The 23,154-nt window shown below is 47.5% G+C and overlaps 74 non-coding genes across 74 annotated transcripts; all 74 read left to right on the top strand.

Annotated features, from left to right (window-relative positions):
- Positions 1 to 6: 6 nt before the first annotated feature.
- On the top strand, positions 7 to 78 carry Trnat-ugu (transfer RNA threonine (anticodon UGU)). Its single transcript has one exon. It is a non-coding gene; the product is annotated as a tRNA-Thr (tRNA).
- A 241-nt stretch (positions 79 to 319) lies between these two features.
- Positions 320 to 391, top strand: Trnat-ugu (transfer RNA threonine (anticodon UGU)). Its single transcript has one exon. It is a non-coding gene; the product is annotated as a tRNA-Thr (tRNA).
- Positions 392 to 632: 241 nt separating this feature from the next.
- Trnat-ugu (transfer RNA threonine (anticodon UGU)) lies at positions 633 to 704 on the top strand. Its single transcript has one exon. It is a non-coding gene; the product is annotated as a tRNA-Thr (tRNA).
- Positions 705 to 945: 241 nt separating this feature from the next.
- Trnat-ugu (transfer RNA threonine (anticodon UGU)) lies at positions 946 to 1,017 on the top strand. Its single transcript has one exon. It is a non-coding gene; the product is annotated as a tRNA-Thr (tRNA).
- A 241-nt stretch (positions 1,018 to 1,258) lies between these two features.
- Positions 1,259 to 1,330, top strand: Trnat-ugu (transfer RNA threonine (anticodon UGU)). Its single transcript has one exon. It is a non-coding gene; the product is annotated as a tRNA-Thr (tRNA).
- Positions 1,331 to 1,571: 241 nt separating this feature from the next.
- Positions 1,572 to 1,643, top strand: Trnat-ugu (transfer RNA threonine (anticodon UGU)). Its single transcript has one exon. It is a non-coding gene; the product is annotated as a tRNA-Thr (tRNA).
- Positions 1,644 to 1,884: 241 nt separating this feature from the next.
- Positions 1,885 to 1,956, top strand: Trnat-ugu (transfer RNA threonine (anticodon UGU)). The gene has a single exon. It is a non-coding gene; the product is annotated as a tRNA-Thr (tRNA).
- Positions 1,957 to 2,197: 241 nt separating this feature from the next.
- Trnat-ugu (transfer RNA threonine (anticodon UGU)) lies at positions 2,198 to 2,269 on the top strand. The gene has a single exon. It is a non-coding gene; the product is annotated as a tRNA-Thr (tRNA).
- A 241-nt stretch (positions 2,270 to 2,510) lies between these two features.
- On the top strand, positions 2,511 to 2,582 carry Trnat-ugu (transfer RNA threonine (anticodon UGU)). The gene has a single exon. It is a non-coding gene; the product is annotated as a tRNA-Thr (tRNA).
- A 241-nt stretch (positions 2,583 to 2,823) lies between these two features.
- Positions 2,824 to 2,895, top strand: Trnat-ugu (transfer RNA threonine (anticodon UGU)). The gene has a single exon. It is a non-coding gene; the product is annotated as a tRNA-Thr (tRNA).
- A 241-nt stretch (positions 2,896 to 3,136) lies between these two features.
- On the top strand, positions 3,137 to 3,208 carry Trnat-ugu (transfer RNA threonine (anticodon UGU)). The gene has a single exon. It is a non-coding gene; the product is annotated as a tRNA-Thr (tRNA).
- Positions 3,209 to 3,449: 241 nt separating this feature from the next.
- On the top strand, positions 3,450 to 3,521 carry Trnat-ugu (transfer RNA threonine (anticodon UGU)). Its single transcript has one exon. It is a non-coding gene; the product is annotated as a tRNA-Thr (tRNA).
- Positions 3,522 to 3,762: 241 nt separating this feature from the next.
- Trnat-ugu (transfer RNA threonine (anticodon UGU)) lies at positions 3,763 to 3,834 on the top strand. The gene has a single exon. It is a non-coding gene; the product is annotated as a tRNA-Thr (tRNA).
- Positions 3,835 to 4,075: 241 nt separating this feature from the next.
- Positions 4,076 to 4,147, top strand: Trnat-ugu (transfer RNA threonine (anticodon UGU)). Its single transcript has one exon. It is a non-coding gene; the product is annotated as a tRNA-Thr (tRNA).
- Positions 4,148 to 4,388: 241 nt separating this feature from the next.
- On the top strand, positions 4,389 to 4,460 carry Trnat-ugu (transfer RNA threonine (anticodon UGU)). Its single transcript has one exon. It is a non-coding gene; the product is annotated as a tRNA-Thr (tRNA).
- Positions 4,461 to 4,701: 241 nt separating this feature from the next.
- Positions 4,702 to 4,773, top strand: Trnat-ugu (transfer RNA threonine (anticodon UGU)). The gene has a single exon. It is a non-coding gene; the product is annotated as a tRNA-Thr (tRNA).
- Positions 4,774 to 5,014: 241 nt separating this feature from the next.
- On the top strand, positions 5,015 to 5,086 carry Trnat-ugu (transfer RNA threonine (anticodon UGU)). Its single transcript has one exon. It is a non-coding gene; the product is annotated as a tRNA-Thr (tRNA).
- Positions 5,087 to 5,327: 241 nt separating this feature from the next.
- On the top strand, positions 5,328 to 5,399 carry Trnat-ugu (transfer RNA threonine (anticodon UGU)). Its single transcript has one exon. It is a non-coding gene; the product is annotated as a tRNA-Thr (tRNA).
- Positions 5,400 to 5,640: 241 nt separating this feature from the next.
- Trnat-ugu (transfer RNA threonine (anticodon UGU)) lies at positions 5,641 to 5,712 on the top strand. The gene has a single exon. It is a non-coding gene; the product is annotated as a tRNA-Thr (tRNA).
- Positions 5,713 to 5,953: 241 nt separating this feature from the next.
- Positions 5,954 to 6,025, top strand: Trnat-ugu (transfer RNA threonine (anticodon UGU)). The gene has a single exon. It is a non-coding gene; the product is annotated as a tRNA-Thr (tRNA).
- Positions 6,026 to 6,266: 241 nt separating this feature from the next.
- Positions 6,267 to 6,338, top strand: Trnat-ugu (transfer RNA threonine (anticodon UGU)). The gene has a single exon. It is a non-coding gene; the product is annotated as a tRNA-Thr (tRNA).
- A 241-nt stretch (positions 6,339 to 6,579) lies between these two features.
- On the top strand, positions 6,580 to 6,651 carry Trnat-ugu (transfer RNA threonine (anticodon UGU)). The gene has a single exon. It is a non-coding gene; the product is annotated as a tRNA-Thr (tRNA).
- Positions 6,652 to 6,892: 241 nt separating this feature from the next.
- Positions 6,893 to 6,964, top strand: Trnat-ugu (transfer RNA threonine (anticodon UGU)). The gene has a single exon. It is a non-coding gene; the product is annotated as a tRNA-Thr (tRNA).
- Positions 6,965 to 7,205: 241 nt separating this feature from the next.
- Trnat-ugu (transfer RNA threonine (anticodon UGU)) lies at positions 7,206 to 7,277 on the top strand. The gene has a single exon. It is a non-coding gene; the product is annotated as a tRNA-Thr (tRNA).
- A 241-nt stretch (positions 7,278 to 7,518) lies between these two features.
- Trnat-ugu (transfer RNA threonine (anticodon UGU)) lies at positions 7,519 to 7,590 on the top strand. The gene has a single exon. It is a non-coding gene; the product is annotated as a tRNA-Thr (tRNA).
- Positions 7,591 to 7,831: 241 nt separating this feature from the next.
- Positions 7,832 to 7,903, top strand: Trnat-ugu (transfer RNA threonine (anticodon UGU)). The gene has a single exon. It is a non-coding gene; the product is annotated as a tRNA-Thr (tRNA).
- Positions 7,904 to 8,144: 241 nt separating this feature from the next.
- On the top strand, positions 8,145 to 8,216 carry Trnat-ugu (transfer RNA threonine (anticodon UGU)). Its single transcript has one exon. It is a non-coding gene; the product is annotated as a tRNA-Thr (tRNA).
- A 241-nt stretch (positions 8,217 to 8,457) lies between these two features.
- Positions 8,458 to 8,529, top strand: Trnat-ugu (transfer RNA threonine (anticodon UGU)). The gene has a single exon. It is a non-coding gene; the product is annotated as a tRNA-Thr (tRNA).
- A 241-nt stretch (positions 8,530 to 8,770) lies between these two features.
- Trnat-ugu (transfer RNA threonine (anticodon UGU)) lies at positions 8,771 to 8,842 on the top strand. The gene has a single exon. It is a non-coding gene; the product is annotated as a tRNA-Thr (tRNA).
- Positions 8,843 to 9,083: 241 nt separating this feature from the next.
- Trnar-ucu (transfer RNA arginine (anticodon UCU)) lies at positions 9,084 to 9,155 on the top strand. Its single transcript has one exon. It is a non-coding gene; the product is annotated as a tRNA-Arg (tRNA).
- Positions 9,156 to 9,396: 241 nt separating this feature from the next.
- Positions 9,397 to 9,468, top strand: Trnat-ugu (transfer RNA threonine (anticodon UGU)). Its single transcript has one exon. It is a non-coding gene; the product is annotated as a tRNA-Thr (tRNA).
- Positions 9,469 to 9,709: 241 nt separating this feature from the next.
- Positions 9,710 to 9,781, top strand: Trnat-ugu (transfer RNA threonine (anticodon UGU)). The gene has a single exon. It is a non-coding gene; the product is annotated as a tRNA-Thr (tRNA).
- A 241-nt stretch (positions 9,782 to 10,022) lies between these two features.
- Positions 10,023 to 10,094, top strand: Trnat-ugu (transfer RNA threonine (anticodon UGU)). The gene has a single exon. It is a non-coding gene; the product is annotated as a tRNA-Thr (tRNA).
- Positions 10,095 to 10,335: 241 nt separating this feature from the next.
- Positions 10,336 to 10,407, top strand: Trnat-ugu (transfer RNA threonine (anticodon UGU)). The gene has a single exon. It is a non-coding gene; the product is annotated as a tRNA-Thr (tRNA).
- A 241-nt stretch (positions 10,408 to 10,648) lies between these two features.
- Trnat-ugu (transfer RNA threonine (anticodon UGU)) lies at positions 10,649 to 10,720 on the top strand. The gene has a single exon. It is a non-coding gene; the product is annotated as a tRNA-Thr (tRNA).
- Positions 10,721 to 10,961: 241 nt separating this feature from the next.
- On the top strand, positions 10,962 to 11,033 carry Trnat-ugu (transfer RNA threonine (anticodon UGU)). The gene has a single exon. It is a non-coding gene; the product is annotated as a tRNA-Thr (tRNA).
- Positions 11,034 to 11,274: 241 nt separating this feature from the next.
- Trnat-ugu (transfer RNA threonine (anticodon UGU)) lies at positions 11,275 to 11,346 on the top strand. Its single transcript has one exon. It is a non-coding gene; the product is annotated as a tRNA-Thr (tRNA).
- A 241-nt stretch (positions 11,347 to 11,587) lies between these two features.
- Positions 11,588 to 11,659, top strand: Trnat-ugu (transfer RNA threonine (anticodon UGU)). The gene has a single exon. It is a non-coding gene; the product is annotated as a tRNA-Thr (tRNA).
- A 241-nt stretch (positions 11,660 to 11,900) lies between these two features.
- Positions 11,901 to 11,972, top strand: Trnat-ugu (transfer RNA threonine (anticodon UGU)). The gene has a single exon. It is a non-coding gene; the product is annotated as a tRNA-Thr (tRNA).
- Positions 11,973 to 12,213: 241 nt separating this feature from the next.
- Positions 12,214 to 12,285, top strand: Trnat-ugu (transfer RNA threonine (anticodon UGU)). Its single transcript has one exon. It is a non-coding gene; the product is annotated as a tRNA-Thr (tRNA).
- A 241-nt stretch (positions 12,286 to 12,526) lies between these two features.
- Positions 12,527 to 12,598, top strand: Trnat-ugu (transfer RNA threonine (anticodon UGU)). Its single transcript has one exon. It is a non-coding gene; the product is annotated as a tRNA-Thr (tRNA).
- A 241-nt stretch (positions 12,599 to 12,839) lies between these two features.
- Positions 12,840 to 12,911, top strand: Trnat-ugu (transfer RNA threonine (anticodon UGU)). Its single transcript has one exon. It is a non-coding gene; the product is annotated as a tRNA-Thr (tRNA).
- A 241-nt stretch (positions 12,912 to 13,152) lies between these two features.
- Trnar-ucu (transfer RNA arginine (anticodon UCU)) lies at positions 13,153 to 13,224 on the top strand. Its single transcript has one exon. It is a non-coding gene; the product is annotated as a tRNA-Arg (tRNA).
- A 241-nt stretch (positions 13,225 to 13,465) lies between these two features.
- On the top strand, positions 13,466 to 13,537 carry Trnat-ugu (transfer RNA threonine (anticodon UGU)). The gene has a single exon. It is a non-coding gene; the product is annotated as a tRNA-Thr (tRNA).
- A 241-nt stretch (positions 13,538 to 13,778) lies between these two features.
- Positions 13,779 to 13,850, top strand: Trnat-ugu (transfer RNA threonine (anticodon UGU)). The gene has a single exon. It is a non-coding gene; the product is annotated as a tRNA-Thr (tRNA).
- A 241-nt stretch (positions 13,851 to 14,091) lies between these two features.
- Trnat-ugu (transfer RNA threonine (anticodon UGU)) lies at positions 14,092 to 14,163 on the top strand. Its single transcript has one exon. It is a non-coding gene; the product is annotated as a tRNA-Thr (tRNA).
- A 241-nt stretch (positions 14,164 to 14,404) lies between these two features.
- Trnat-ugu (transfer RNA threonine (anticodon UGU)) lies at positions 14,405 to 14,476 on the top strand. The gene has a single exon. It is a non-coding gene; the product is annotated as a tRNA-Thr (tRNA).
- A 241-nt stretch (positions 14,477 to 14,717) lies between these two features.
- On the top strand, positions 14,718 to 14,789 carry Trnat-ugu (transfer RNA threonine (anticodon UGU)). The gene has a single exon. It is a non-coding gene; the product is annotated as a tRNA-Thr (tRNA).
- Positions 14,790 to 15,030: 241 nt separating this feature from the next.
- On the top strand, positions 15,031 to 15,102 carry Trnar-ucu (transfer RNA arginine (anticodon UCU)). The gene has a single exon. It is a non-coding gene; the product is annotated as a tRNA-Arg (tRNA).
- Positions 15,103 to 15,343: 241 nt separating this feature from the next.
- Trnat-ugu (transfer RNA threonine (anticodon UGU)) lies at positions 15,344 to 15,415 on the top strand. The gene has a single exon. It is a non-coding gene; the product is annotated as a tRNA-Thr (tRNA).
- A 241-nt stretch (positions 15,416 to 15,656) lies between these two features.
- On the top strand, positions 15,657 to 15,728 carry Trnat-ugu (transfer RNA threonine (anticodon UGU)). Its single transcript has one exon. It is a non-coding gene; the product is annotated as a tRNA-Thr (tRNA).
- A 241-nt stretch (positions 15,729 to 15,969) lies between these two features.
- Trnat-ugu (transfer RNA threonine (anticodon UGU)) lies at positions 15,970 to 16,041 on the top strand. Its single transcript has one exon. It is a non-coding gene; the product is annotated as a tRNA-Thr (tRNA).
- A 241-nt stretch (positions 16,042 to 16,282) lies between these two features.
- Positions 16,283 to 16,354, top strand: Trnat-ugu (transfer RNA threonine (anticodon UGU)). The gene has a single exon. It is a non-coding gene; the product is annotated as a tRNA-Thr (tRNA).
- A 241-nt stretch (positions 16,355 to 16,595) lies between these two features.
- Positions 16,596 to 16,667, top strand: Trnat-ugu (transfer RNA threonine (anticodon UGU)). The gene has a single exon. It is a non-coding gene; the product is annotated as a tRNA-Thr (tRNA).
- A 241-nt stretch (positions 16,668 to 16,908) lies between these two features.
- Trnar-ucu (transfer RNA arginine (anticodon UCU)) lies at positions 16,909 to 16,980 on the top strand. Its single transcript has one exon. It is a non-coding gene; the product is annotated as a tRNA-Arg (tRNA).
- A 241-nt stretch (positions 16,981 to 17,221) lies between these two features.
- Trnat-ugu (transfer RNA threonine (anticodon UGU)) lies at positions 17,222 to 17,293 on the top strand. The gene has a single exon. It is a non-coding gene; the product is annotated as a tRNA-Thr (tRNA).
- Positions 17,294 to 17,534: 241 nt separating this feature from the next.
- On the top strand, positions 17,535 to 17,606 carry Trnat-ugu (transfer RNA threonine (anticodon UGU)). The gene has a single exon. It is a non-coding gene; the product is annotated as a tRNA-Thr (tRNA).
- Positions 17,607 to 17,847: 241 nt separating this feature from the next.
- Positions 17,848 to 17,919, top strand: Trnat-ugu (transfer RNA threonine (anticodon UGU)). The gene has a single exon. It is a non-coding gene; the product is annotated as a tRNA-Thr (tRNA).
- A 241-nt stretch (positions 17,920 to 18,160) lies between these two features.
- On the top strand, positions 18,161 to 18,232 carry Trnar-ucu (transfer RNA arginine (anticodon UCU)). Its single transcript has one exon. It is a non-coding gene; the product is annotated as a tRNA-Arg (tRNA).
- A 241-nt stretch (positions 18,233 to 18,473) lies between these two features.
- Positions 18,474 to 18,545, top strand: Trnat-ugu (transfer RNA threonine (anticodon UGU)). Its single transcript has one exon. It is a non-coding gene; the product is annotated as a tRNA-Thr (tRNA).
- A 241-nt stretch (positions 18,546 to 18,786) lies between these two features.
- Positions 18,787 to 18,858, top strand: Trnat-ugu (transfer RNA threonine (anticodon UGU)). The gene has a single exon. It is a non-coding gene; the product is annotated as a tRNA-Thr (tRNA).
- A 241-nt stretch (positions 18,859 to 19,099) lies between these two features.
- Trnat-ugu (transfer RNA threonine (anticodon UGU)) lies at positions 19,100 to 19,171 on the top strand. Its single transcript has one exon. It is a non-coding gene; the product is annotated as a tRNA-Thr (tRNA).
- A 241-nt stretch (positions 19,172 to 19,412) lies between these two features.
- Trnat-ugu (transfer RNA threonine (anticodon UGU)) lies at positions 19,413 to 19,484 on the top strand. The gene has a single exon. It is a non-coding gene; the product is annotated as a tRNA-Thr (tRNA).
- A 241-nt stretch (positions 19,485 to 19,725) lies between these two features.
- On the top strand, positions 19,726 to 19,797 carry Trnat-ugu (transfer RNA threonine (anticodon UGU)). The gene has a single exon. It is a non-coding gene; the product is annotated as a tRNA-Thr (tRNA).
- Positions 19,798 to 20,038: 241 nt separating this feature from the next.
- Positions 20,039 to 20,110, top strand: Trnat-ugu (transfer RNA threonine (anticodon UGU)). Its single transcript has one exon. It is a non-coding gene; the product is annotated as a tRNA-Thr (tRNA).
- A 241-nt stretch (positions 20,111 to 20,351) lies between these two features.
- Trnat-ugu (transfer RNA threonine (anticodon UGU)) lies at positions 20,352 to 20,423 on the top strand. The gene has a single exon. It is a non-coding gene; the product is annotated as a tRNA-Thr (tRNA).
- Positions 20,424 to 20,664: 241 nt separating this feature from the next.
- Positions 20,665 to 20,736, top strand: Trnar-ucu (transfer RNA arginine (anticodon UCU)). The gene has a single exon. It is a non-coding gene; the product is annotated as a tRNA-Arg (tRNA).
- Positions 20,737 to 20,977: 241 nt separating this feature from the next.
- On the top strand, positions 20,978 to 21,049 carry Trnat-ugu (transfer RNA threonine (anticodon UGU)). The gene has a single exon. It is a non-coding gene; the product is annotated as a tRNA-Thr (tRNA).
- A 241-nt stretch (positions 21,050 to 21,290) lies between these two features.
- Positions 21,291 to 21,362, top strand: Trnat-ugu (transfer RNA threonine (anticodon UGU)). The gene has a single exon. It is a non-coding gene; the product is annotated as a tRNA-Thr (tRNA).
- Positions 21,363 to 21,603: 241 nt separating this feature from the next.
- Trnat-ugu (transfer RNA threonine (anticodon UGU)) lies at positions 21,604 to 21,675 on the top strand. The gene has a single exon. It is a non-coding gene; the product is annotated as a tRNA-Thr (tRNA).
- A 241-nt stretch (positions 21,676 to 21,916) lies between these two features.
- Trnat-ugu (transfer RNA threonine (anticodon UGU)) lies at positions 21,917 to 21,988 on the top strand. Its single transcript has one exon. It is a non-coding gene; the product is annotated as a tRNA-Thr (tRNA).
- A 241-nt stretch (positions 21,989 to 22,229) lies between these two features.
- Positions 22,230 to 22,301, top strand: Trnat-ugu (transfer RNA threonine (anticodon UGU)). The gene has a single exon. It is a non-coding gene; the product is annotated as a tRNA-Thr (tRNA).
- A 241-nt stretch (positions 22,302 to 22,542) lies between these two features.
- Trnat-ugu (transfer RNA threonine (anticodon UGU)) lies at positions 22,543 to 22,614 on the top strand. Its single transcript has one exon. It is a non-coding gene; the product is annotated as a tRNA-Thr (tRNA).
- A 241-nt stretch (positions 22,615 to 22,855) lies between these two features.
- Trnat-ugu (transfer RNA threonine (anticodon UGU)) lies at positions 22,856 to 22,927 on the top strand. Its single transcript has one exon. It is a non-coding gene; the product is annotated as a tRNA-Thr (tRNA).
- Positions 22,928 to 23,154: the final 227 nt, after the last annotated feature.

Below are 23,154 nucleotides of genomic sequence, written 5' to 3'. Positions count from 1 at the left end.
GCAACAGCCTCCTTAGCTCAGGGGCAGAGCACTGGTCTTGTAAACCAGGGGTCGTGAGTTCGATTCTCACAGGGGGCAGCACAATTTTAAATGGGCCAATATAATCCTTTGAACCGAAAATTTCAAAATAGCGTGTCTTTTCGGGCCTGAGCCAAGATCACAGATGACGATAGACGAAAGACGGCAGCACCCAGTCAGTCTTCGCTGTGGACCTCAGTGGTCGCGAATTGTTGTGCCAGAGTAACTCTTTGTACGCATTTTATAAGCTCTGAATTGTATTTCTCTTGAACACTGTGGCAAAGAAGCGTGTGCTGCAACAGCCTCCTTAGCTCAGGGGCAGAGCACTGGTCTTGTAAACCAGGGGTCGTGAGTTCGATTCTCACAGGGGGCAGCACAATTTTAAATGGGCCAATATAATCCTTTGAACCGAAAATTTCAAAATAGCGTGTCTTTTCGGGCCTGAGCCAAGATCACAGATGACGATAGACGAAAGACGGCAGCACCCAGTCAGTCTTCGCTGTGGACCTCAGTGGTCGCGAATTGTTGTGCCAGAGTAACTCTTTGTACGCATTTTATAAGCTCTGAATTGTATTTCTCTTGAACACTGTGGCAAAGAAGCGTGTGCTGCAACAGCCTCCTTAGCTCAGGGGCAGAGCACTGGTCTTGTAAACCAGGGGTCGTGAGTTCGATTCTCACAGGGGGCAGCACAATTTTAAATGGGCCAATATAATCCTTTGAACCGAAAATTTCAAAATAGCGTGTCTTTTCGGGCCTGAGCCAAGATCACAGATGACGATAGACGAAAGACGGCAGCACCCAGTCAGTCTTCGCTGTGGACCTCAGTGGTCGCGAATTGTTGTGCCAGAGTAACTCTTTGTACGCATTTTATAAGCTCTGAATTGTATTTCTCTTGAACACTGTGGCAAAGAAGCGTGTGCTGCAACAGCCTCCTTAGCTCAGGGGCAGAGCACTGGTCTTGTAAACCAGGGGTCGTGAGTTCGATTCTCACAGGGGGCAGCACAATTTTAAATGGGCCAATATAATCCTTTGAACCGAAAATTTCAAAATAGCGTGTCTTTTCGGGCCTGAGCCAAGATCACAGATGACGATAGACGAAAGACGGCAGCACCCAGTCAGTCTTCGCTGTGGACCTCAGTGGTCGCGAATTGTTGTGCCAGAGTAACTCTTTGTACGCATTTTATAAGCTCTGAATTGTATTTCTCTTGAACACTGTGGCAAAGAAGCGTGTGCTGCAACAGCCTCCTTAGCTCAGGGGCAGAGCACTGGTCTTGTAAACCAGGGGTCGTGAGTTCGATTCTCACAGGGGGCAGCACAATTTTAAATGGGCCAATATAATCCTTTGAACCGAAAATTTCAAAATAGCGTGTCTTTTCGGGCCTGAGCCAAGATCACAGATGACGATAGACGAAAGACGGCAGCACCCAGTCAGTCTTCGCTGTGGACCTCAGTGGTCGCGAATTGTTGTGCCAGAGTAACTCTTTGTACGCATTTTATAAGCTCTGAATTGTATTTCTCTTGAACACTGTGGCAAAGAAGCGTGTGCTGCAACAGCCTCCTTAGCTCAGGGGCAGAGCACTGGTCTTGTAAACCAGGGGTCGTGAGTTCGATTCTCACAGGGGGCAGCACAATTTTAAATGGGCCAATATAATCCTTTGAACCGAAAATTTCAAAATAGCGTGTCTTTTCGGGCCTGAGCCAAGATCACAGATGACGATAGACGAAAGACGGCAGCACCCAGTCAGTCTTCGCTGTGGACCTCAGTGGTCGCGAATTGTTGTGCCAGAGTAACTCTTTGTACGCATTTTATAAGCTCTGAATTGTATTTCTCTTGAACACTGTGGCAAAGAAGCGTGTGCTGCAACAGCCTCCTTAGCTCAGGGGCAGAGCACTGGTCTTGTAAACCAGGGGTCGTGAGTTCGATTCTCACAGGGGGCAGCACAATTTTAAATGGGCCAATATAATCCTTTGAACCGAAAATTTCAAAATAGCGTGTCTTTTCGGGCCTGAGCCAAGATCACAGATGACGATAGACGAAAGACGGCAGCACCCAGTCAGTCTTCGCTGTGGACCTCAGTGGTCGCGAATTGTTGTGCCAGAGTAACTCTTTGTACGCATTTTATAAGCTCTGAATTGTATTTCTCTTGAACACTGTGGCAAAGAAGCGTGTGCTGCAACAGCCTCCTTAGCTCAGGGGCAGAGCACTGGTCTTGTAAACCAGGGGTCGTGAGTTCGATTCTCACAGGGGGCAGCACAATTTTAAATGGGCCAATATAATCCTTTGAACCGAAAATTTCAAAATAGCGTGTCTTTTCGGGCCTGAGCCAAGATCACAGATGACGATAGACGAAAGACGGCAGCACCCAGTCAGTCTTCGCTGTGGACCTCAGTGGTCGCGAATTGTTGTGCCAGAGTAACTCTTTGTACGCATTTTATAAGCTCTGAATTGTATTTCTCTTGAACACTGTGGCAAAGAAGCGTGTGCTGCAACAGCCTCCTTAGCTCAGGGGCAGAGCACTGGTCTTGTAAACCAGGGGTCGTGAGTTCGATTCTCACAGGGGGCAGCACAATTTTAAATGGGCCAATATAATCCTTTGAACCGAAAATTTCAAAATAGCGTGTCTTTTCGGGCCTGAGCCAAGATCACAGATGACGATAGACGAAAGACGGCAGCACCCAGTCAGTCTTCGCTGTGGACCTCAGTGGTCGCGAATTGTTGTGCCAGAGTAACTCTTTGTACGCATTTTATAAGCTCTGAATTGTATTTCTCTTGAACACTGTGGCAAAGAAGCGTGTGCTGCAACAGCCTCCTTAGCTCAGGGGCAGAGCACTGGTCTTGTAAACCAGGGGTCGTGAGTTCGATTCTCACAGGGGGCAGCACAATTTTAAATGGGCCAATATAATCCTTTGAACCGAAAATTTCAAAATAGCGTGTCTTTTCGGGCCTGAGCCAAGATCACAGATGACGATAGACGAAAGACGGCAGCACCCAGTCAGTCTTCGCTGTGGACCTCAGTGGTCGCGAATTGTTGTGCCAGAGTAACTCTTTGTACGCATTTTATAAGCTCTGAATTGTATTTCTCTTGAACACTGTGGCAAAGAAGCGTGTGCTGCAACAGCCTCCTTAGCTCAGGGGCAGAGCACTGGTCTTGTAAACCAGGGGTCGTGAGTTCGATTCTCACAGGGGGCAGCACAATTTTAAATGGGCCAATATAATCCTTTGAACCGAAAATTTCAAAATAGCGTGTCTTTTCGGGCCTGAGCCAAGATCACAGATGACGATAGACGAAAGACGGCAGCACCCAGTCAGTCTTCGCTGTGGACCTCAGTGGTCGCGAATTGTTGTGCCAGAGTAACTCTTTGTACGCATTTTATAAGCTCTGAATTGTATTTCTCTTGAACACTGTGGCAAAGAAGCGTGTGCTGCAACAGCCTCCTTAGCTCAGGGGCAGAGCACTGGTCTTGTAAACCAGGGGTCGTGAGTTCGATTCTCACAGGGGGCAGCACAATTTTAAATGGGCCAATATAATCCTTTGAACCGAAAATTTCAAAATAGCGTGTCTTTTCGGGCCTGAGCCAAGATCACAGATGACGATAGACGAAAGACGGCAGCACCCAGTCAGTCTTCGCTGTGGACCTCAGTGGTCGCGAATTGTTGTGCCAGAGTAACTCTTTGTACGCATTTTATAAGCTCTGAATTGTATTTCTCTTGAACACTGTGGCAAAGAAGCGTGTGCTGCAACAGCCTCCTTAGCTCAGGGGCAGAGCACTGGTCTTGTAAACCAGGGGTCGTGAGTTCGATTCTCACAGGGGGCAGCACAATTTTAAATGGGCCAATATAATCCTTTGAACCGAAAATTTCAAAATAGCGTGTCTTTTCGGGCCTGAGCCAAGATCACAGATGACGATAGACGAAAGACGGCAGCACCCAGTCAGTCTTCGCTGTGGACCTCAGTGGTCGCGAATTGTTGTGCCAGAGTAACTCTTTGTACGCATTTTATAAGCTCTGAATTGTATTTCTCTTGAACACTGTGGCAAAGAAGCGTGTGCTGCAACAGCCTCCTTAGCTCAGGGGCAGAGCACTGGTCTTGTAAACCAGGGGTCGTGAGTTCGATTCTCACAGGGGGCAGCACAATTTTAAATGGGCCAATATAATCCTTTGAACCGAAAATTTCAAAATAGCGTGTCTTTTCGGGCCTGAGCCAAGATCACAGATGACGATAGACGAAAGACGGCAGCACCCAGTCAGTCTTCGCTGTGGACCTCAGTGGTCGCGAATTGTTGTGCCAGAGTAACTCTTTGTACGCATTTTATAAGCTCTGAATTGTATTTTTCTTGAACACTGTGGCAAAGAAGCGTGTGCTGCAACAGCCTCCTTAGCTCAGGGGCAGAGCACTGGTCTTGTAAACCAGGGGTCGTGAGTTCGATTCTCACAGGGGGCAGCACAATTTTAAATGGGCCAATATAATCCTTTGAACCGAAAATTTCAAAATAGCGTGTCTTTTCGGGCCTGAGCCAAGATCACAGATGACGATCGACGAAAGACGGCAGCACCCAGTCAGTCTTCGCTGTGGACCTCAGTGGTCGCGAATTGTTGTGCCAGAGTAACTCTTTGTACGCATTTTATAAGCTCTGAATTGTATTTCTCTTGAACACTGTGGCAAAGAAGCGTGTGCTGCAACAGCCTCCTTAGCTCAGGGGCAGAGCACTGGTCTTGTAAACCAGGGGTCGTGAGTTCGATTCTCACAGGGGGCAGCACAATTTTAAATGGGCCAATATAATCCTTTGAACCGAAAATTTCAAAATAGCGTGTCTTTTCGGGCCTGAGCCAAGATCACAGATGACGATAGACGAAAGACGGCAGCACCCAGTCAGTCTTCGCTGTGGACCTCAGTGGTCGCGAATTGTTGTGCCAGAGTAACTCTTTGTACGCATTTTATAAGCTCTGAATTGTATTTCTCTTGAACACTGTGGCAAAGAAGCGTGTGCTGCAACAGCCTCCTTAGCTCAGGGGCAGAGCACTGGTCTTGTAAACCAGGGGTCGTGAGTTCGATTCTCACAGGGGGCAGCACAATTTTAAATGGGCCAATATAATCCTTTGAACCGAAAATTTCAAAATAGCGTGTCTTTTCGGGCCTGAGCCAAGATCACAGATGACGATAGACGAAAGACGGCAGCACCCAGTCAGTCTTCGCTGTGGACCTCAGTGGTCGCGAATTGTTGTGCCAGAGTAACTCTTTGTACGCATTTTATAAGCTCTGAATTGTATTTCTCTTGAACACTGTGGCAAAGAAGCGTGTGCTGCAACAGCCTCCTTAGCTCAGGGGCAGAGCACTGGTCTTGTAAACCAGGGGTCGTGAGTTCGATTCTCACAGGGGGCAGCACAATTTTAAATGGGCCAATATAATCCTTTGAACCGAAAATTTCAAAATAGCGTGTCTTTTCGGGCCTGAGCCAAGATCACAGATGACGATAGACGAAAGACGGCAGCACCCAGTCAGTCTTCGCTGTGGACCTCAGTGGTCGCGAATTGTTGTGCCAGAGTAACTCTTTGTACGCATTTTATAAGCTCTGAATTGTATTTCTCTTGAACACTGTGGCAAAGAAGCGTGTGCTGCAACAGCCTCCTTAGCTCAGGGGCAGAGCACTGGTCTTGTAAACCAGGGGTCGTGAGTTCGATTCTCACAGGGGGCAGCACAAATTTAAATGGGCCAATATAATCCTTTGAACCGAAAATTTCAAAATAGCGTGTCTTTTCGGGCCTGAGCCAAGATCACAGATGACGATAGACGAAAGACGGCAGCACCCAGTCAGTCTTCGCTGTGGACCTCAGTGGTCGCGAATTGTTGTGCCAGAGTAACTCTTTGTACGCATTTTATAAGCTCTGAATTGTATTTCTCTTGAACACTGTGGCAAAGAAGCGTGTGCTGCAACAGCCTCCTTAGCTCAGGGGCAGAGCACTGGTCTTGTAAACCAGGGGTCGTGAGTTCGATTCTCACAGGGGGCAGCACAATTTTAAATGGGCCAATATAATCCTTTGAACCGAAAATTTCAAAATAGCGTGTCTTTTCGGGCCTGAGCCAAGATCACAGATGACGATAGACGAAAGACGGCAGCACCCAGTCAGTCTTCGCTGTGGACCTCAGTGGTCGCGAATTGTTGTGCCAGAGTAACTCTTTGTACGCATTTTATAAGCTCTGAATTGTATTTCTCTTGAACACTGTGGCAAAGAAGCGTGTGCTGCAACAGCCTCCTTAGCTCAGGGGCAGAGCACTGGTCTTGTAAACCAGGGGTCGTGAGTTCGATTCTCACAGGGGGCAGCACAATTTTAAATGGGCCAATATAATCCTTTGAACCGAAAATTTCAAAATAGCGTGTCTTTTCGGGCCTGAGCCAAGATCACAGATGACGATAGACGAAAGACGGCAGCACCCAGTCAGTCTTCGCTGTGGACCTCAGTGGTCGCGAATTGTTGTGCCAGAGTAACTCTTTGTACGCATTTTATAAGCTCTGAATTGTATTTCTCTTGAACACTGTGGCAAAGAAGCGTGTGCTGCAACAGCCTCCTTAGCTCAGGGGCAGAGCACTGGTCTTGTAAACCAGGGGTCGTGAGTTCGATTCTCACAGGGGGCAGCACAATTTTAAATGGGCCAATATAATCCTTTGAACCGAAAATTTCAAAATAGCGTGTCTTTTCGGGCCTGAGCCAAGATCACAGATGACGATAGACGAAAGACGGCAGCACCCAGTCAGTCTTCGCTGTGGACCTCAGTGGTCGCGAATTGTTGTGCCAGAGTAACTCTTTGTACGCATTTTATAAGCTCTGAATTGTATTTCTCTTGAACACTGTGGCAAAGAAGCGTGTGCTGCAACAGCCTCCTTAGCTCAGGGGCAGAGCACTGGTCTTGTAAACCAGGGGTCGTGAGTTCGATTCTCACAGGGGGCAGCACAATTTTAAATGGGCCAATATAATCCTTTGAACCGAAAATTTCAAAATAGCGTGTCTTTTCGGGCCTGAGCCAAGATCACAGATGACGATAGACGAAAGACGGCAGCACCCAGTCAGTCTTCGCTGTGGACCTCAGTGGTCGCGAATTGTTGTGCCAGAGTAACTCTTTGTACGCATTTTATAAGCTCTGAATTGTATTTCTCTTGAACACTGTGGCAAAGAAGCGTGTGCTGCAACAGCCTCCTTAGCTCAGGGGCAGAGCACTGGTCTTGTAAACCAGGGGTCGTGAGTTCGATTCTCACAGGGGGCAGCACAATTTTAAATGGGCCAATATAATCCTTTGAACCGAAAATTTCAAAATAGCGTGTCTTTTCGGGCCTGAGCCAAGATCACAGATGACGATAGACGAAAGACGGCAGCACCCAGTCAGTCTTCGCTGTGGACCTCAGTGGTCGCGAATTGTTGTGCCAGAGTAACTCTTTGTACGCATTTTATAAGCTCTGAATTGTATTTCTCTTGAACACTGTGGCAAAGAAGCGTGTGCTGCAACAGCCTCCTTAGCTCAGGGGCAGAGCACTGGTCTTGTAAACCAGGGGTCGTGAGTTCGATTCTCACAGGGGGCAGCACAATTTTAAATGGGCCAATATAATCCTTTGAACCGAAAATTTCAAAATAGCGTGTCTTTTCGGGCCTGAGCCAAGATCACAGATGACGATAGACGAAAGACGGCAGCACCCAGTCAGTCTTCGCTGTGGACCTCAGTGGTCGCGAATTGTTGTGCCAGAGTAACTCTTTGTACGCATTTTATAAGCTCTGAATTGTATTTCTCTTGAACACTGTGGCAAAGAAGCGTGTGCTGCAACAGCCTCCTTAGCTCAGGGGCAGAGCACTGGTCTTGTAAACCAGGGGTCGTGAGTTCGATTCTCACAGGAGGCAGCACAATTTTAAATGGGCCAATATAATCCTTTGAACCGAAAATTTCAAAATAGCGTGTCTTTTCGGGCCTGAGCCAAGATCACAGATGACGATAGACGAAAGACGGCAGCACCCAGTCAGTCTTCGCTGTGGACCTCAGTGGTCGCGAATTGTTGTGCCAGAGTAACTCTTTGTACGCATTTTATAAGCTCTGAATTGTATTTCTCTTGAACACTGTGGAAAAGAAGTGTGTGCTGCAACAGCCTCCTTAGCTCAGGGGCAGAGCACTGGTCTTGTAAACCAGGGGTCGTGAGTTCGATTCTCACAGGGGGCAGCACAATTTTAAATGGGCCAATATAATCCTTTGAACCGAAAATTTCAAAATAGCGTGTCTTTTCGGGCCTGAGCCAAGATCACAGATGACGATAGACGAAAGACGGCAGCACCCAGTCAGTCTTCGCTGTGGACCTCAGTGGTCGCGAATTGTTGTGCCAGAGTAACTCTTTGTACGCATTTTATAAGCTCTGAATTGTATTTCTCTTGAACACTGTGGCAAAGAAGCGTGTGCTGCAACAGCCTCCTTAGCTCAGGGGCAGAGCACTGGTCTTGTAAACCAGGGGTCGTGAGTTCGATTCTCACAGGGGGCAGCACAATTTTAAATGGGCCAATATAATCCTTTGAACCGAAAATTTCAAAATAGCGTGTCTTTTCGGGCCTGAGCCAAGATCACAGATGACGATAGACGAAAGACGGCAGCACCCAGTCAGTCTTCGCTGTGGACCTCAGTGGTCGCGAATTGTTGTGCCAGAGTAACTCTTTGTACGCATTTTATAAGCTCTGAATTGTATTTCTCTTGAACACTGTGGCAAAGAAGCGTGTGCTGCAACAGCCTCCTTAGCTCAGGGGCAGAGCACTGGTCTTGTAAACCAGGGGTCGTGAGTTCGATTCTCACAGGGGGCAGCACAATTTTAAATGGGCCAATATAATCCTTTGAACCGAAAATTTCAAAATAGCGTGTCTTTTCGGGCCTGAGCCAAGATCACAGATGACGATAGACGAAAGACGGCAGCACCCAGTCAGTCTTCGCTGTGGACCTCAGTGGTCGCGAATTGTTGTGCCAGAGTAACTCTTTGTATGCATTTTATAAGCTCTGAATTGTATTTCTCTTGAACACTGTGGCAAAGAAGCGTGTGCTGCAACAGCCTCCTTAGCTCAGGGGCAGAGCACTGGTCTTCTAAACCAGGGGTCGTGAGTTCGATTCTCACAGGGGGCAGCACAATTTTAAATGGGCCAATATAATCCTTTGAACCGAAAATTTCAAAATAGCGTGTCTTTTCGGGCCTGAGCCAAGATCACAGATGACGATAGACGAAAGACGGCAGCACCCAGTCAGTCTTTGCTGTGGACCTCAGTGGTCGCGAATTGTTGTGCCAGAGTAACTCTTTGTACGCATTTTATAAGCTCTGAATTGTATTTCTCTTGAACACTGTGGCAAAGAAGCGTGTGCTGCAACAGCCTCCTTAGCTCAGGGGCAGAGCACTGGTCTTGTAAACCAGGGGTCGTGAGTTCGATTCTCACAGGGGGCAGCACAATTTTAAATGGGCCAATATAATCCTTTGAACCGAAAATTTCAAAATAGCGTGTCTTTTCGGGCCTGAGCCAAGATCACAGATGACGATAGACGAAAGACGGCAGCACCCAGTCAGTCTTTGCTGTGGACCTCAGTGGTCGCGAATTGTTGTGCCAGAGTAACTCTTTGTACGCATTTTATAAGCTCTGAATTGTATTTCTCTTGAACACTGTGGCAAAGAAGCGTGTGCTGCAACAGCCTCCTTAGCTCAGGGGCAGAGCACTGGTCTTGTAAACCAGGGGTCGTGAGTTCGATTCTCACAGGGGGCAGCACAATTTTAAATGGGCCAATATAATCCTTTGAACCGAAAATTTCAAAATAGCGTGTCTTTTCGGGCCTGAGCCAAGATCACAGATGACGATAGACGAAAGACGGCAGCACCCAGTCAGTCTTCGCTGTGGACCTCAGTGGTCGCGAATTGTTGTGCCAGAGTAACTCTTTGTACGCATTTTATAAGCTCTGAATTGTATTTCTCTTGAACACTGTGGAAAAGAAGTGTGTGCTGCAACAGCCTCCTTAGCTCAGGGGCAGAGCACTGGTCTTGTAAACCAGGGGTCGTGAGTTCGATTCTCACAGGGGGCAGCACAATTTTAAATGGGCCAATATAATCCTTTGAACCGAAAATTTCAAAATAGCGTGTCTTTTCGGGCCTGAGCCAAGATCACAGATGACGATAGACGAAAGACGGCAGCACCCAGTCAGTCTTCGCTGTGGACCTCAGTGGTCGCGAATTGTTGTGCCAGAGTAACTCTTTGTACGCATTTTATAAGCTCTGAATTGTATTTCTCTTGAACACTGTGGCAAAGAAGCGTGTGCTGCAACAGCCTCCTTAGCTCAGGGGCAGAGCACTGGTCTTGTAAACCAGGGGTCGTGAGTTCGATTCTCACAGGGGGCAGCACAATTTTAAATGGGCCAATATAATCCTTTGAACCGAAAATTTCAAAATAGCGTGTCTTTTCGGGCCTGAGCCAAGATCACAGATGACGATAGACGAAAGACGGCAGCACCCAGTCAGTCTTCGCTGTGGACCTCAGTGGTCGCGAATTGTTGTGCCAGAGTAACTCTTTGTACGCATTTTATAAGCTCTGAATTGTATTTCTCTTGAACACTGTGGCAAAGAAGCGTGTGCTGCAACAGCCTCCTTAGCTCAGGGGCAGAGCACTGGTCTTGTAAACCAGGGGTCGTGAGTTCGATTCTCACAGGGGGCAGCACAATTTTAAATGGGCCAATATAATCCTTTGAACCGAAAATTTCAAAATAGCGTGTCTTTTCGGGCCTGAGCCAAGATCACAGATGACGATAGACGAAAGACGGCAGCACCCAGTCAGTCTTCGCTGTGGACCTCAGTGGTCGCGAATTGTTGTGCCAGAGTAACTCTTTGTACGCATTTTATAAGCTCTGAATTGTATTTCTCTTGAACACTGTGGCAAAGAAGCGTGTGCTGCAACAGCCTCCTTAGCTCAGGGGCAGAGCACTGGTCTTGTAAACCAGGGGTCGTGAGTTCGATTCTCACAGGGGGCAGCACAATTTTAAATGGGCCAATATAATCCTTTGAACCGAAAATTTCAAAATAGCGTGTCTTTTCGGGCCTGAGCCAAGATCACAGATGACGATAGACGAAAGACGGCAGCACCCAGTCAGTCTTCGCTGTGGACCTCAGTGGTCGCGAATTGTTGTGCCAGAGTAACTCTTTGTACGCATTTTATAAGCTCTGAATTGTATTTCTCTTGAACACTGTGGCAAAGAAGCGTGTGCTGCAACAGCCTCCTTAGCTCAGGGGCAGAGCACTGGTCTTGTAAACCAGGGGTCGTGAGTTCGATTCTCACAGGGGGCAGCACAATTTTAAATGGGCCAATATAATCCTTTGAACCGAAAATTTCAAAATAGCGTGTCTTTTCGGGCCTGAGCCAAGATCACAGATGACGATAGACGAAAGACGGCAGCACCCAGTCAGTCTTCGCTGTGGACCTCAGTGGTCGCGAATTGTTGTGCCAGAGTAACTCTTTGTACGCATTTTATAAGCTCTGAATTGTATTTCTCTTGAACACTGTGGCAAAGAAGCGTGTGCTGCAACAGCCTCCTTAGCTCAGGGGCAGAGCACTGGTCTTGTAAACCAGGGGTCGTGAGTTCGATTCTCACAGGGGGCAGCACAATTTTAAATGGGCCAATATAATCCTTTGAACCGAAAATTTCAAAATAGCGTGTCTTTTCGGGCCTGAGCCAAGATCACAGATGACGATAGACGAAAGACGGCAGCACCCAGTCAGTCTTCGCTGTGGACCTCAGTGGTCGCGAATTGTTGTGCCAGAGTAACTCTTTGTACGCATTTTATAAGCTCTGAATTGTATTTCTCTTGAACACTGTGGCAAAGAAGCGTGTGCTGCAACAGCCTCCTTAGCTCAGGGGCAGAGCACTGGTCTTGTAAACCAGGGGTCGTGAGTTCGATTCTCACAGGAGGCAGCACAATTTTAAATGGGCCAATATAATCCTTTGAACCGAAAATTTCAAAATAGCGTGTCTTTTCGGGCCTGAGCCAAGATCACAGATGACGATAGACGAAAGACGGCAGCACCCAGTCAGTCTTCGCTGTGGACCTCAGTGGTCGCGAATTGTTGTGCCAGAGTAACTCTTTGTACGCATTTTATAAGCTCTGAATTGTATTTCTCTTGAACACTGTGGAAAAGAAGTGTGTGCTGCAACAGCCTCCTTAGCTCAGGGGCAGAGCACTGGTCTTGTAAACCAGGGGTCGTGAGTTCGATTCTCACAGGGGGCAGCACAATTTTAAATGGGCCAATATAATCCTTTGAACCGAAAATTTCAAAATAGCGTGTCTTTTCGGGCCTGAGCCAAGATCACAGATGACGATAGACGAAAGACGGCAGCACCCAGTCAGTCTTCGCTGTGGACCTCAGTGGTCGCGAATTGTTGTGCCAGAGTAACTCTTTGTACGCATTTTATAAGCTCTGAATTGTATTTCTCTTGAACACTGTGGCAAAGAAGCGTGTGCTGCAACAGCCTCCTTAGCTCAGGGGCAGAGCACTGGTCTTGTAAACCAGGGGTCGTGAGTTCGATTCTCACAGGGGGCAGCACAATTTTAAATGGGCCAATATAATCCTTTGAACCGAAAATTTCAAAATAGCGTGTCTTTTCGGGCCTGAGCCAAGATCACAGATGACGATAGACGAAAGACGGCAGCACCCAGTCAGTCTTCGCTGTGGACCTCAGTGGTCGCGAATTGTTGTGCCAGAGTAACTCTTTGTACGCATTTTATAAGCTCTGAATTGTATTTCTCTTGAACACTGTGGCAAAGAAGCGTGTGCTGCAACAGCCTCCTTAGCTCAGGGGCAGAGCACTGGTCTTGTAAACCAGGGGTCGTGAGTTCGATTCTCACAGGGGGCAGCACAATTTTAAATGGGCCAATATAATCCTTTGAACCGAAAATTTCAAAATAGCGTGTCTTTTCGGGCCTGAGCCAAGATCACAGATGACGATAGACGAAAGACGGCAGCACCCAGTCAGTCTTCGCTGTGGACCTCAGTGGTCGCGAATTGTTGTGCCAGAGTAACTCTTTGTATGCATTTTATAAGCTCTGAATTGTATTTCTCTTGAACACTGTGGCAAAGAAGCGTGTGCTGCAACAGCCTCCTTAGCTCAGGGGCAGAGCACTGGTCTTCTAAACCAGGGGTCGTGAGTTCGATTCTCACAGGGGGCAGCACAATTTTAAATGGGCCAATATAATCCTTTGAACCGAAAATTTCAAAATAGCGTGTCTTTTCGGGCCTGAGCCAAGATCACAGATGACGATAGACGAAAGACGGCAGCACCCAGTCAGTCTTTGCTGTGGACCTCAGTGGTCGCGAATTGTTGTGCCAGAGTAACTCTTTGTACGCATTTTATAAGCTCTGAATTGTATTTCTCTTGAACACTGTGGCAAAGAAGCGTGTGCTGCAACAGCCTCCTTAGCTCAGTGGCAGAGCACTGGTCTTGTAAACCAGGGGTCGTGAGTTCGATTCTCACAGGGGGCAGCACAATTTTAAATGGGCCAATATAATCCTTTGAACCGAAAATTTCAAAATAGCGTGTCTTTTCGGGCCTGAGCCAAGATCACAGATGACGATAGACGAAAGACGGCAGCACCCAGTCAGTCTTTGCTGTGGACCTCAGTGGTCGCGAATTGTTGTGCCAGAGTAACTCTTTGTACGCATTTTATAAGCTCTGAATTGTATTTCTCTTGAACACTGTGGCAAAGAAGCGTGTGCTGCAACAGCCTCCTTAGCTCAGGGGCAGAGCACTGGTCTTGTAAACCAGGGGTCGTGAGTTCGATTCTCACAGGGGGCAGCACAATTTTAAATGGGCCAATATAATCCTTTGAACCGAAAATTTCAAAATAGCGTGTCTTTTCGGGCCTGAGCCAAGATCACAGATGACGATAGACGAAAGACGGCAGCACCCAGTCAGTCTTCGCTGTGGACCTCAGTGGTCGCGAATTGTTGTGCCAGAGTAACTCTTTGTACGCATTTTATAAGCTCTGAATTGTATTTCTCTTGAACACTGTGGAAAAGAAGTGTGTGCTGCAACAGCCTCCTTAGCTCAGGGGCAGAGCACTGGTCTTGTAAACCAGGGGTCGTGAGTTCGATTCTCACAGGGGGCAGCACAATTTTAAATGGGCCAATATAATCCTTTGAACCGAAAATTTCAAAATAGCGTGTCTTTTCGGGCCTGAGCCAAGATCACAGATGACGATAGACGAAAGACGGCAGCACCCAGTCAGTCTTCGCTGTGGACCTCAGTGGTCGCGAATTGTTGTGCCAGAGTAACTCTTTGTACGCATTTTATAAGCTCTGAATTGTATTTCTCTTGAACACTGTGGCAAAGAAGCGTGTGCTGCAACAGCCTCCTTAGCTCAGGGGCAGAGCACTGGTCTTGTAAACCAGGGGTCGTGAGTTCGATTCTCACAGGGGGCAGCACAATTTTAAATGGGCCAATATAATCCTTTGAACCGAAAATTTCAAAATAGCGTGTCTTTTCGGGCCTGAGCCAAGATCACAGATGACGATAGACGAAAGACGGCAGCACCCAGTCAGTCTTCGCTGTGGACCTCAGTGGTCGCGAATTGTTGTGCCAGAGTAACTCTTTGTACGCATTTTATAAGCTCTGAATTGTATTTCTCTTGAACACTGTGGCAAAGAAGCGTGTGCTGCAACAGCCTCCTTAGCTCAGGGGCAGAGCACTGGTCTTGTAAACCAGGGGTCGTGAGTTCGATTCTCACAGGGGGCAGCACAATTTTAAATGGGCCAATATAATCCTTTGAACCGAAAATTTCAAAATAGCGTGTCTTTTCGGGCCTGAGCCAAGATCACAGATGACGATAGACGAAAGACGGCAGCACCCAGTCAGTCTTCGCTGTGGACCTCAGTGGTCGCGAATTGTTGTGCCAGAGTAACTCTTTGTACGCATTTTATAAGCTCTGAATTGTATTTCTCTTGAACACTGTGGCAAAGAAGCATGTGCTGCAACAGCCTCCTTAGCTCAGGGGCAGAGCACTGGTCTTCTAAACCAGGGGTCGTGAGTTCGATTCTCACAGGGAGCAGCACAATTTTAAATGGGCCAATATAATCCTTTGAACCGAAAATTTCAAAATAGCGTGTCTTTTCGGGCCTGAGCCAAGATCACAGATGACGATAGACGAAAGACGGCAGCACCCAGTCAGTCTTTGCTGTGGACCTCAGTGGTCGCGAATTGTTGTGCCAGAGTAACTCTTTGTACGCATTTTATAAGCTCTGAATTGTATTTCTCTTGAACACTGTGGCAAAGAAGCGTGTGCTGCAACAGCCTCCTTAGCTCAGTGGCAGAGCACTGGTCTTGTAAACCAGGGGTCGTGAGTTCGATTCTCACAGGGGGCAGCACAATTTTAAATGGGCCAATATAATCCTTTGAACCGAAAATTTCAAAATAGCGTGTCTTTTCGGGCCTGAGCCAAGATCACAGATGACGATAGACGAAAGACGGCAGCACCCAGTCAGTCTTTGCTGTGGACCTCAGTGGTCGCGAATTGTTGTGCCAGAGTAACTCTTTGTACGCATTTTATAAGCTCTGAATTGTATTTCTCTTGAACACTGTGGCAAAGAAGCGTGTGCTGCAACAGCCTCCTTAGCTCAGGGGCAGAGCACTGGTCTTGTAAACCAGGGGTCGTGAGTTCGATTCTCACAGGGGGCAGCACAATTTTAAATGGGCCAATATAATCCTTTGAACCGAAAATTTCAAAATAGCGTGTCTTTTCGGGCCTGAGCCAAGATCACAGATGACGATAGACGAAAGACGGCAGCACCCAGTCAGTCTTCGCTGTGGACCTCAGTGGTCGCGAATTGTTGTGCCAGAGTAACTCTTTGTACGCATTTTATAAGCTCTGAATTGTATTTCTCTTGAACACTGTGGAAAAGAAGTGTGTGCTGCAACAGCCTCCTTAGCTCAGGGGCAGAGCACTGGTCTTGTAAACCAGGGGTCGTGAGTTCGATTCTCACAGGGGGCAGCACAATTTTAAATGGGCCAATATAATCCTTTGAACCGAAAATTTCAAAATAGCGTGTCTTTTCGGGCCTGAGCCAAGATCACAGATGACGATAGACGAAAGACGGCAGCACCCAGTCAGTCTTCGCTGTGGACCTCAGTGGTCGCGAATTGTTGTGCCAGAGTAACTCTTTGTACGCATTTTATAAGCTCTGAATTGTATTTCTCTTGAACACTGTGGCAAAGAAGCGTGTGCTGCAACAGCCTCCTTAGCTCAGGGGCAGAGCACTGGTCTTGTAAACCAGGGGTCGTGAGTTCGATTCTCACAGGGGGCAGCACAATTTTAAATGGGCCAATATAATCCTTTGAACCGAAAATTTCAAAATAGCGTGTCTTTTCGGGCCTGAGCCAAGATCACAGATGACGATAGACGAAAGACGGCAGCACCCAGTCAGTCTTCGCTGTGGACCTCAGTGGTCGCGAATTGTTGTGCCAGAGTAACTCTTTGTACGCATTTTATAAGCTCTGAATTGTATTTCTCTTGAACACTGTGGCAAAGAAGCGTGTGCTGCAACAGCCTCCTTAGCTCAGGGGCAGAGCACTGGTCTTGTAAACCAGGGGTCGTGAGTTCGATTCTCACAGGGGGCAGCACAATTTTAAATGGGCCAATATAATCCTTTGAACCGAAAATTTCAAAATAGCGTGTCTTTTCGGGCCTGAGCCAAGATCACAGATGACGATAGACGAAAGACGGCAGCACCCAGTCAGTCTTCGCTGTGGACCTCAGTGGTCGCGAATTGTTGTGCCAGAGTAACTCTTTGTACGCATTTTATAAGCTCTGAATTGTATTTCTCTTGAACACTGTGGCAAAGAAGCATGTGCTGCAACAGCCTCCTTAGCTCAGGGGCAGAGCACTGGTCTTCTAAACCAGGGGTCGTGAGTTCGATTCTCACAGGGAGCAGCACAATTTTAAATGGGCCAATATAATCCTTTGAACCGAAAATTTCAAAATAGCGTGTCTTTTCGGGCCTGAGCCAAGATCACAGATGACGATAGACGAAAGACGGCAGCACCCAGTCAGTCTTTGCTGTGGACCTCAGTGGTCGCGAATTGTTGTGCCAGAGTAACTCTTTGTACGCATTTTATAAGCTCTGAATTGTATTTCTCTTGAACACTGTGGCAAAGAAGCGTGTGCTGCAACAGCCTCCTTAGCTCAGTGGCAGAGCACTGGTCTTGTAAACCAGGGGTCGTGAGTTCGATTCTCACAGGGGGCAGCACAATTTTAAATGGGCCAATATAATCCTTTGAACCGAAAATTTCAAAATAGCGTGTCTTTTCGGGCCTGAGCCAAGATCACAGATGACGATAGACGAAAGACGGCAGCACCCAGTCAGTCTTTGCTGTGGACCTCAGTGGTCGCGAATTGTTGTGCCAGAGTAACTCTTTGTACGCATTTTATAAGCTCTGAATTGTATTTCTCTTGAACACTGTGGCAAAGAAGCGTGTGCTGCAACAGCCTCCTTAGCTCAGGGGCAGAGCACTGGTCTTGTAAACCAGGGGTCGTGAGTTCGATTCTCACAGGGGGCAGCACAATTTTAAATGGGCCAATATAATCCTTTGAACCGAAAATTTCAAAATAGCGTGTCTTTTCGGGCCTGAGCCAAGATCACAGATGACGATAGACGAAAGACGGCAGCACCCAGTCAGTCTTCGCTGTGGACCTCAGTGGTCGCGAATTGTTGTGCCAGAGTAACTCTTTGTACGCATTTTATAAGCTCTGAATTGTATTTCTCTTGAACACTGTGGCAAAGAAGCGTGTGCTGCAACAGCCTCCTTAGCTCAGGGGCAGAGCACTGGTCTTGTAAACCAGGGGTCGTGAGTTCGATTCTCACAGGGGGCAGCACAATTTTAAATGGGCCAATATAATCCTTTGAACCGAAAATTTCAAAATAGCGTGTCTTTTCGGGCCTGAGCCAAGATCACAGATGACGATAGACGAAAGACGGCAGCACCCAGTCAGTCTTCGCTGTGGACCTCAGTGGTCGCGAATTGTTGTGCCAGAGTAACTCTTTGTACGCATTTTATAAGCTCTGAATTGTATTTATCTTGAACACTGTGGCAAAGAAGCGTGTGCTGCAACAGCCTCCTTAGCTCAGGGGCAGAGCACTGGTCTTCTAAACCAGGGGTCGTGAGTTCGATTTTCACAGGGGGCAGCACAATTTTAAATGGGCCAATATAATCCTTTGAACCGAAAATTTCAAAATAGCGTGTCTTTTCGGGCCTGAGCCAAGATCACAGATGACGATAGACGAAAGACGGCAGCACCCAGTCAGTCTTCGCTGTGGACCTCAGTGGTCGCGAATTGTTGTGCCAGAGTAACTCTTTGTACGCATTTTATAAGCTCTGAATTGTATTTCTCTTGAACACTGTGGCAAAGAAGCGTGTGCTGCAACAGCCTCCTTAGCTCAGAGGCAGAGCACTGGTCTTGTAAACCAGGGGTCGTGAGTTCGATTCTCACAGGGGGCAGCACAATTTTAAATGGGCCAATATAATCCTTTGAACCGAAAATTTCAAAATAGCGTGTCTTTTCGGGCCTGAGCCAAGATCACAGATGACGATAGACGAAAGACGGCAGCACCCAGTCAGTCTTCGCTGTGGACCTCAGTGGTCGCGAATTGTTGTGCCAGAGTAACTCTTTGTACGCATTTTATAAGCTCTGAATTGTATTTCTCTTGAACACTGTGGCAAAGAAGCGTGTGCTGCAACAGCCTCCTTAGCTCAGGGGCAGAGCACTGGTCTTGTAAACCAGGGGTCGTGAGTTCGATTCTCACAGGGGGCAGCACAATTTTAAATGGGCCAATATAATCCTTTGAACCGAAAATTTCAAAATAGCGTGTCTTTTCGGGCCTGAGCCAAGATCACAGATGACGATAGACGAAAGACGGCAGCACCCAGTCAGTCTTCGCTGTGGACCTCAGTGGTCGCGAATTGTTGTGCCAGAGTAACTCTTTGTACGCATTTTATAAGCTCTGAATTGTATTTCTCTTGAACACTGTGGCAAAGAAGCGTGTGCTGCAACAGCCTCCTTAGCTCAGGGGCAGAGCACTGGTCTTGTAAACCAGGGGTCGTGAGTTCGATTCTCACAGGGGGCAGCACAATTTTAAATGGGCCAATATAATCCTTTGAACCGAAAATTTCAAAATAGCGTGTCTTTTCGGGCCTGAGCCAAGATCACAGATGACGATAGACGAAAGACGGCAGCACCCAGTCAGTCTTCGCTGTGGACCTCAGTGGTCGCGAATTGTTGTGCCAGAGTAACTCTTTGTACGCATTTTATAAGCTCTGAATTGTATTTCTCTTGAACACTGTGGCAAAGAAGCGTGTGCTGCAACAGCCTCCTTAGCTCAGGGGCAGAGCACTGGTCTTGTAAACCAGGGGTCGTGAGTTCGATTCTCACAGGGGGCAGCACAATTTTAAATGGGCCAATATAATCCTTTGAACCGAAAATTTCAAAATAGCGTGTCTTTTCGGGCCTGAGCCAAGATCACAGATGACGATAGACGAAAGACGGCAGCACCCAGTCAGTCTTTGCTGTGGACCTCAGTGGTCGCGAATTGTTGTGCCAGAGTAACTCTTTGTACGCATTTTATAAGCTCTGAATTGTATTTCTCTTGAACACTGTGGCAAAGAAGCGTGTGCTGCAACAGCCTCCTTAGCTCAGGGGCAGAGCACTGGTCTTGTAAACCAGGGGTCGTGAGTTCGATTCTCACAGGGGGCAGCACAATTTTAAATGGGCCAATATAATCCTTTGAACCGAAAATTTCAAAATAGCGTGTCTTTTCGGGCCTGAGCCAAGATCACAGATGACGATAGACGAAAGACGGCAGCACCCAGTCAGTCTTCGCTGTGGACCTCAGTGGTCGCGAATTGTTGTGCCAGAGTAACTCTTTGTACGCATTTTATAAGCTCTGAATTGTATTTCTCTTGAACACTGTGGCAAAGAAGCGTGTGCTGCAACAGCCTCCTTAGCTCAGGGGCAGAGCACTGGTCTTGTAAACCAGGGGTCGTGAGTTCGATTCTCACAGGGGGCAGCACAATTTTAAATGGGCCAATATAATCCTTTGAACCGAAAATTTCAAAATAGCGTGTCTTTTCGGGCCTGAGCCAAGATCACAGATGACGATAGACGAAAGACGGCAGCACCCAGTCAGTCTTCGCTGTGGACCTCAGTGGTCGCGAATTGTTGTGCCAGAGTAGCTCTTTGTACGCATTTTATAAGCTCTGAATTGTATTTCTCTTGAACACTGTGGCAAAGAAGCGTGTGCTGCAACAGCCTCCTTAGCTCAGGGGCAGAGCACTGGTCTTGTAAACCAGGGGTCGTGAGTTCGATTCTCACAGGGGGCAGCACAATTTTAAATGGGCCAATATAATCCTTTGAACCGAAAATTTCAAAATAGCGTGTCTTTTCGGGCCTGAGCCAAGATCACAGATGACGATAGACGAAAGACGGCAGCACCCAGTCAGTCTTCGCTGTGGACCTCAGTGGTCGCGAATTGTTGTGCCAGAGTAACTCTTTGTACGCATTTTATAAGCTCTGAATTGTATTTCTCTTGAACACTGTGGCAAAGAAGCGTGTGCTGCAACAGCCTCCTTAGCTCAGGGGCAGAGCACTGGTCTTCTAAACCAGGGGTCGTGAGTTCGATTTTCACAGGGGGCAGCACAATTTTAAATGGGCCAATATAATCCTTTGAACCGAAAATTTCAAAATAGCGTGTCTTTTCGGGCCTGAGCCAAGATCACAGATGACGATAGACGAAAGACGGCAGCACCCAGTCAGTCTTCGCTGTGGACCTCAGTGGTCGCGAATTGTTGTGCCAGAGTAACTCTTTGTACGCATTTTATAAGCTCTGAATTGTATTTCTCTTGAACACTGTGGCAAAGAAGCGTGTGCCGCAACAGCCTCCTTAGCTCAGGGGCAGAGCACTGGTCTTGTAAACCAGGGGTCGTGAGTTCGATTCTCACAGGGGGCAGCACAATTTTAAATGGGCCAATATAATCCTTTGAACCGAAAATTTCAAAATAGCGTGTCTTTTCGGGCCTGAGCCAAGATCACAGATGACGATAGACGAAAGACGGCAGCACCCAGTCAGTCTTCGCTGTGGACCTCAGTGGTCGCGAATTGTTGTGCCAGAGTAACTCTTTGTACGCATTTTATAAGCTCTGAATTGTATTTGTCTTGAACACTGTGGCAAAGAAGCGTGTGCTGCAACAGCCTCCTTAGCTCAGGGGCAGAGCACTGGTCTTGTAAACCAGGGGTCGTGAGTTCGATTCTCACAGGGGGCAGCACAATTTTAAATGGGCCAATATAATCCTTTGAACCGAAAATTTCAAAATAGCGTGTCTTTTCGGGCCTGAGCCAAGATCACAGATGACGATAGACGAAAGACGGCAGCACCCAGTCAGTCTTCGCTGTGGACCTCAGTGGTCGCGAATTGTTGTGCCAGAGTAACTCTTTGTACGCATTTTATAAGCTCTGAATTGTATTTCTCTTGAACACTGTGGCAAAGAAGCGTGTGCTGCAACAGCCTCCTTAGCTCAGGGGCAGAGCACTGGTCTTGTAAACCAGGGGTCGTGAGTTCGATTCTCACAGGGGGCAGCACAATTTTAAATGGGCCAATATAATCCTTTGAACCGAAAATTTCAAAATAGCGTGTCTTTTCGGGCCTGAGCCAAGATCACAGATGACGATAGACGAAAGACGGCAGCACCCAGTCAGTCTTCGCTGTGGACCTCAGTGGTCGCGAATTGTTGTGCCAGAGTAACTCTTTGTACGCATTTTATAAGCTCTGAATTGTATTTCTCTTGAACACTGTGGCAAAGAAGCGTGTGCTGCAACAGCCTCCTTAGCTCAGGGGCAGAGCACTGGTCTTGTAAACCAGGGGTCGTGAGTTCGATTCTCACAGGGGGCAGCACAATTTTAAATGGGCCAATATAATCCTTTGAACCGAAAATTTCAAAATAGCGTGTCTTTTCGGGCCTGAGCCAAGATCACAGATGACGATAGACGAAAGACGGCAGCACCCAGTCAGTCTTCGCTGTGGACCTCAGTGGTCGCGAATTGTTGTGCCAGAGTAACTCTTTGTACGCATTTTATAAGCTCTGAATTGTATTTCTCTTGAACACTGTGGCAAAGAAGCGTGTGCTGCAACAGCCTCCTTAGCTCAGGGGCACAGCACTGGTCTTGTAAACCAGGGGTCGTGAGTTCGATTCTCACAGGGGGCAGCACAATTTTAAATGGGCCAATATAATCCTTTGAACCGAAAATTTCAAAATAGCGTGTCTTTTCGGGCCTGAGCCAAGATCACAGATGACGATAGACGAAAGACGGCAGCACCCAGTCAGTCTTCGCTGTGGACCTCAGTGGTCGCGAATTGTTGTGCCAGAGTAACTCTTTGTACGCATTTTATAAGCTCTGAATTGTATTTCTCTTGAACACTGTGGCAAAGAAGCGTGTGCTGCAACAGCCTCCTTAGCTCAGGTGCAGAGCACTGGTCTTGTAAACCAGGGGTCGTGAGTTCGATTCTCACAGGGGGCAGCACAATTTTAAATGGGCCAATATAATCCTTTGAACCGAAAATTTCAAAATAGCGTGTCTTTTCGGGCCTGAGCCAAGATCACAGATGACGATAGACGAAAGACGGCAGCACCCAGTCAGTCTTCGCTGTGGACCTCAGTGGTCGCGAATTGTTGTGCCAGAGTAACTCTTTGTACGCATTTTATAAGCTCTGAATTGTATTTCTCTTGAACACTGTGGCAAAGAAGCGTGTGCTGCAACAGCCTCCTTAGCTCAGGGGCAGAGCACTGGTCTTGTAAACCAGGGGTCGTGAGTTCGATTCTCACAGGGGGCAGCACAATTTTAAATGGGCCAATATAATCCTTTGAACCGAAAATTTCAAAATAGCGTGTCTTTTCGGGCCTGAGCCAAGATCACAGATGGCGATAGACGAAAGACGGCAGCACCCAGTCAGTCTTCGCTGTGGACCTCAGTGGTCGCGAATTGTTGTGCCAGAGTAACTCTTTGTACGCATTTTATAAGCTCTGAATTGTATTTATCTTGAACACTGTGGCAAAGAAG

The sequence above is a fragment of the Schistocerca gregaria genome, chromosome 1 (assembly GCF_023897955.1).
Source record: "Schistocerca gregaria isolate iqSchGreg1 chromosome 1, iqSchGreg1.2, whole genome shotgun sequence".
NCBI classification, from domain to species: Eukaryota; Metazoa; Arthropoda; class Insecta; order Orthoptera; family Acrididae; genus Schistocerca; species Schistocerca gregaria.
The sequence above is the reverse complement of the archived record's forward strand: the minus strand, read 5'-3'. Positions and strand labels throughout refer to the sequence as shown.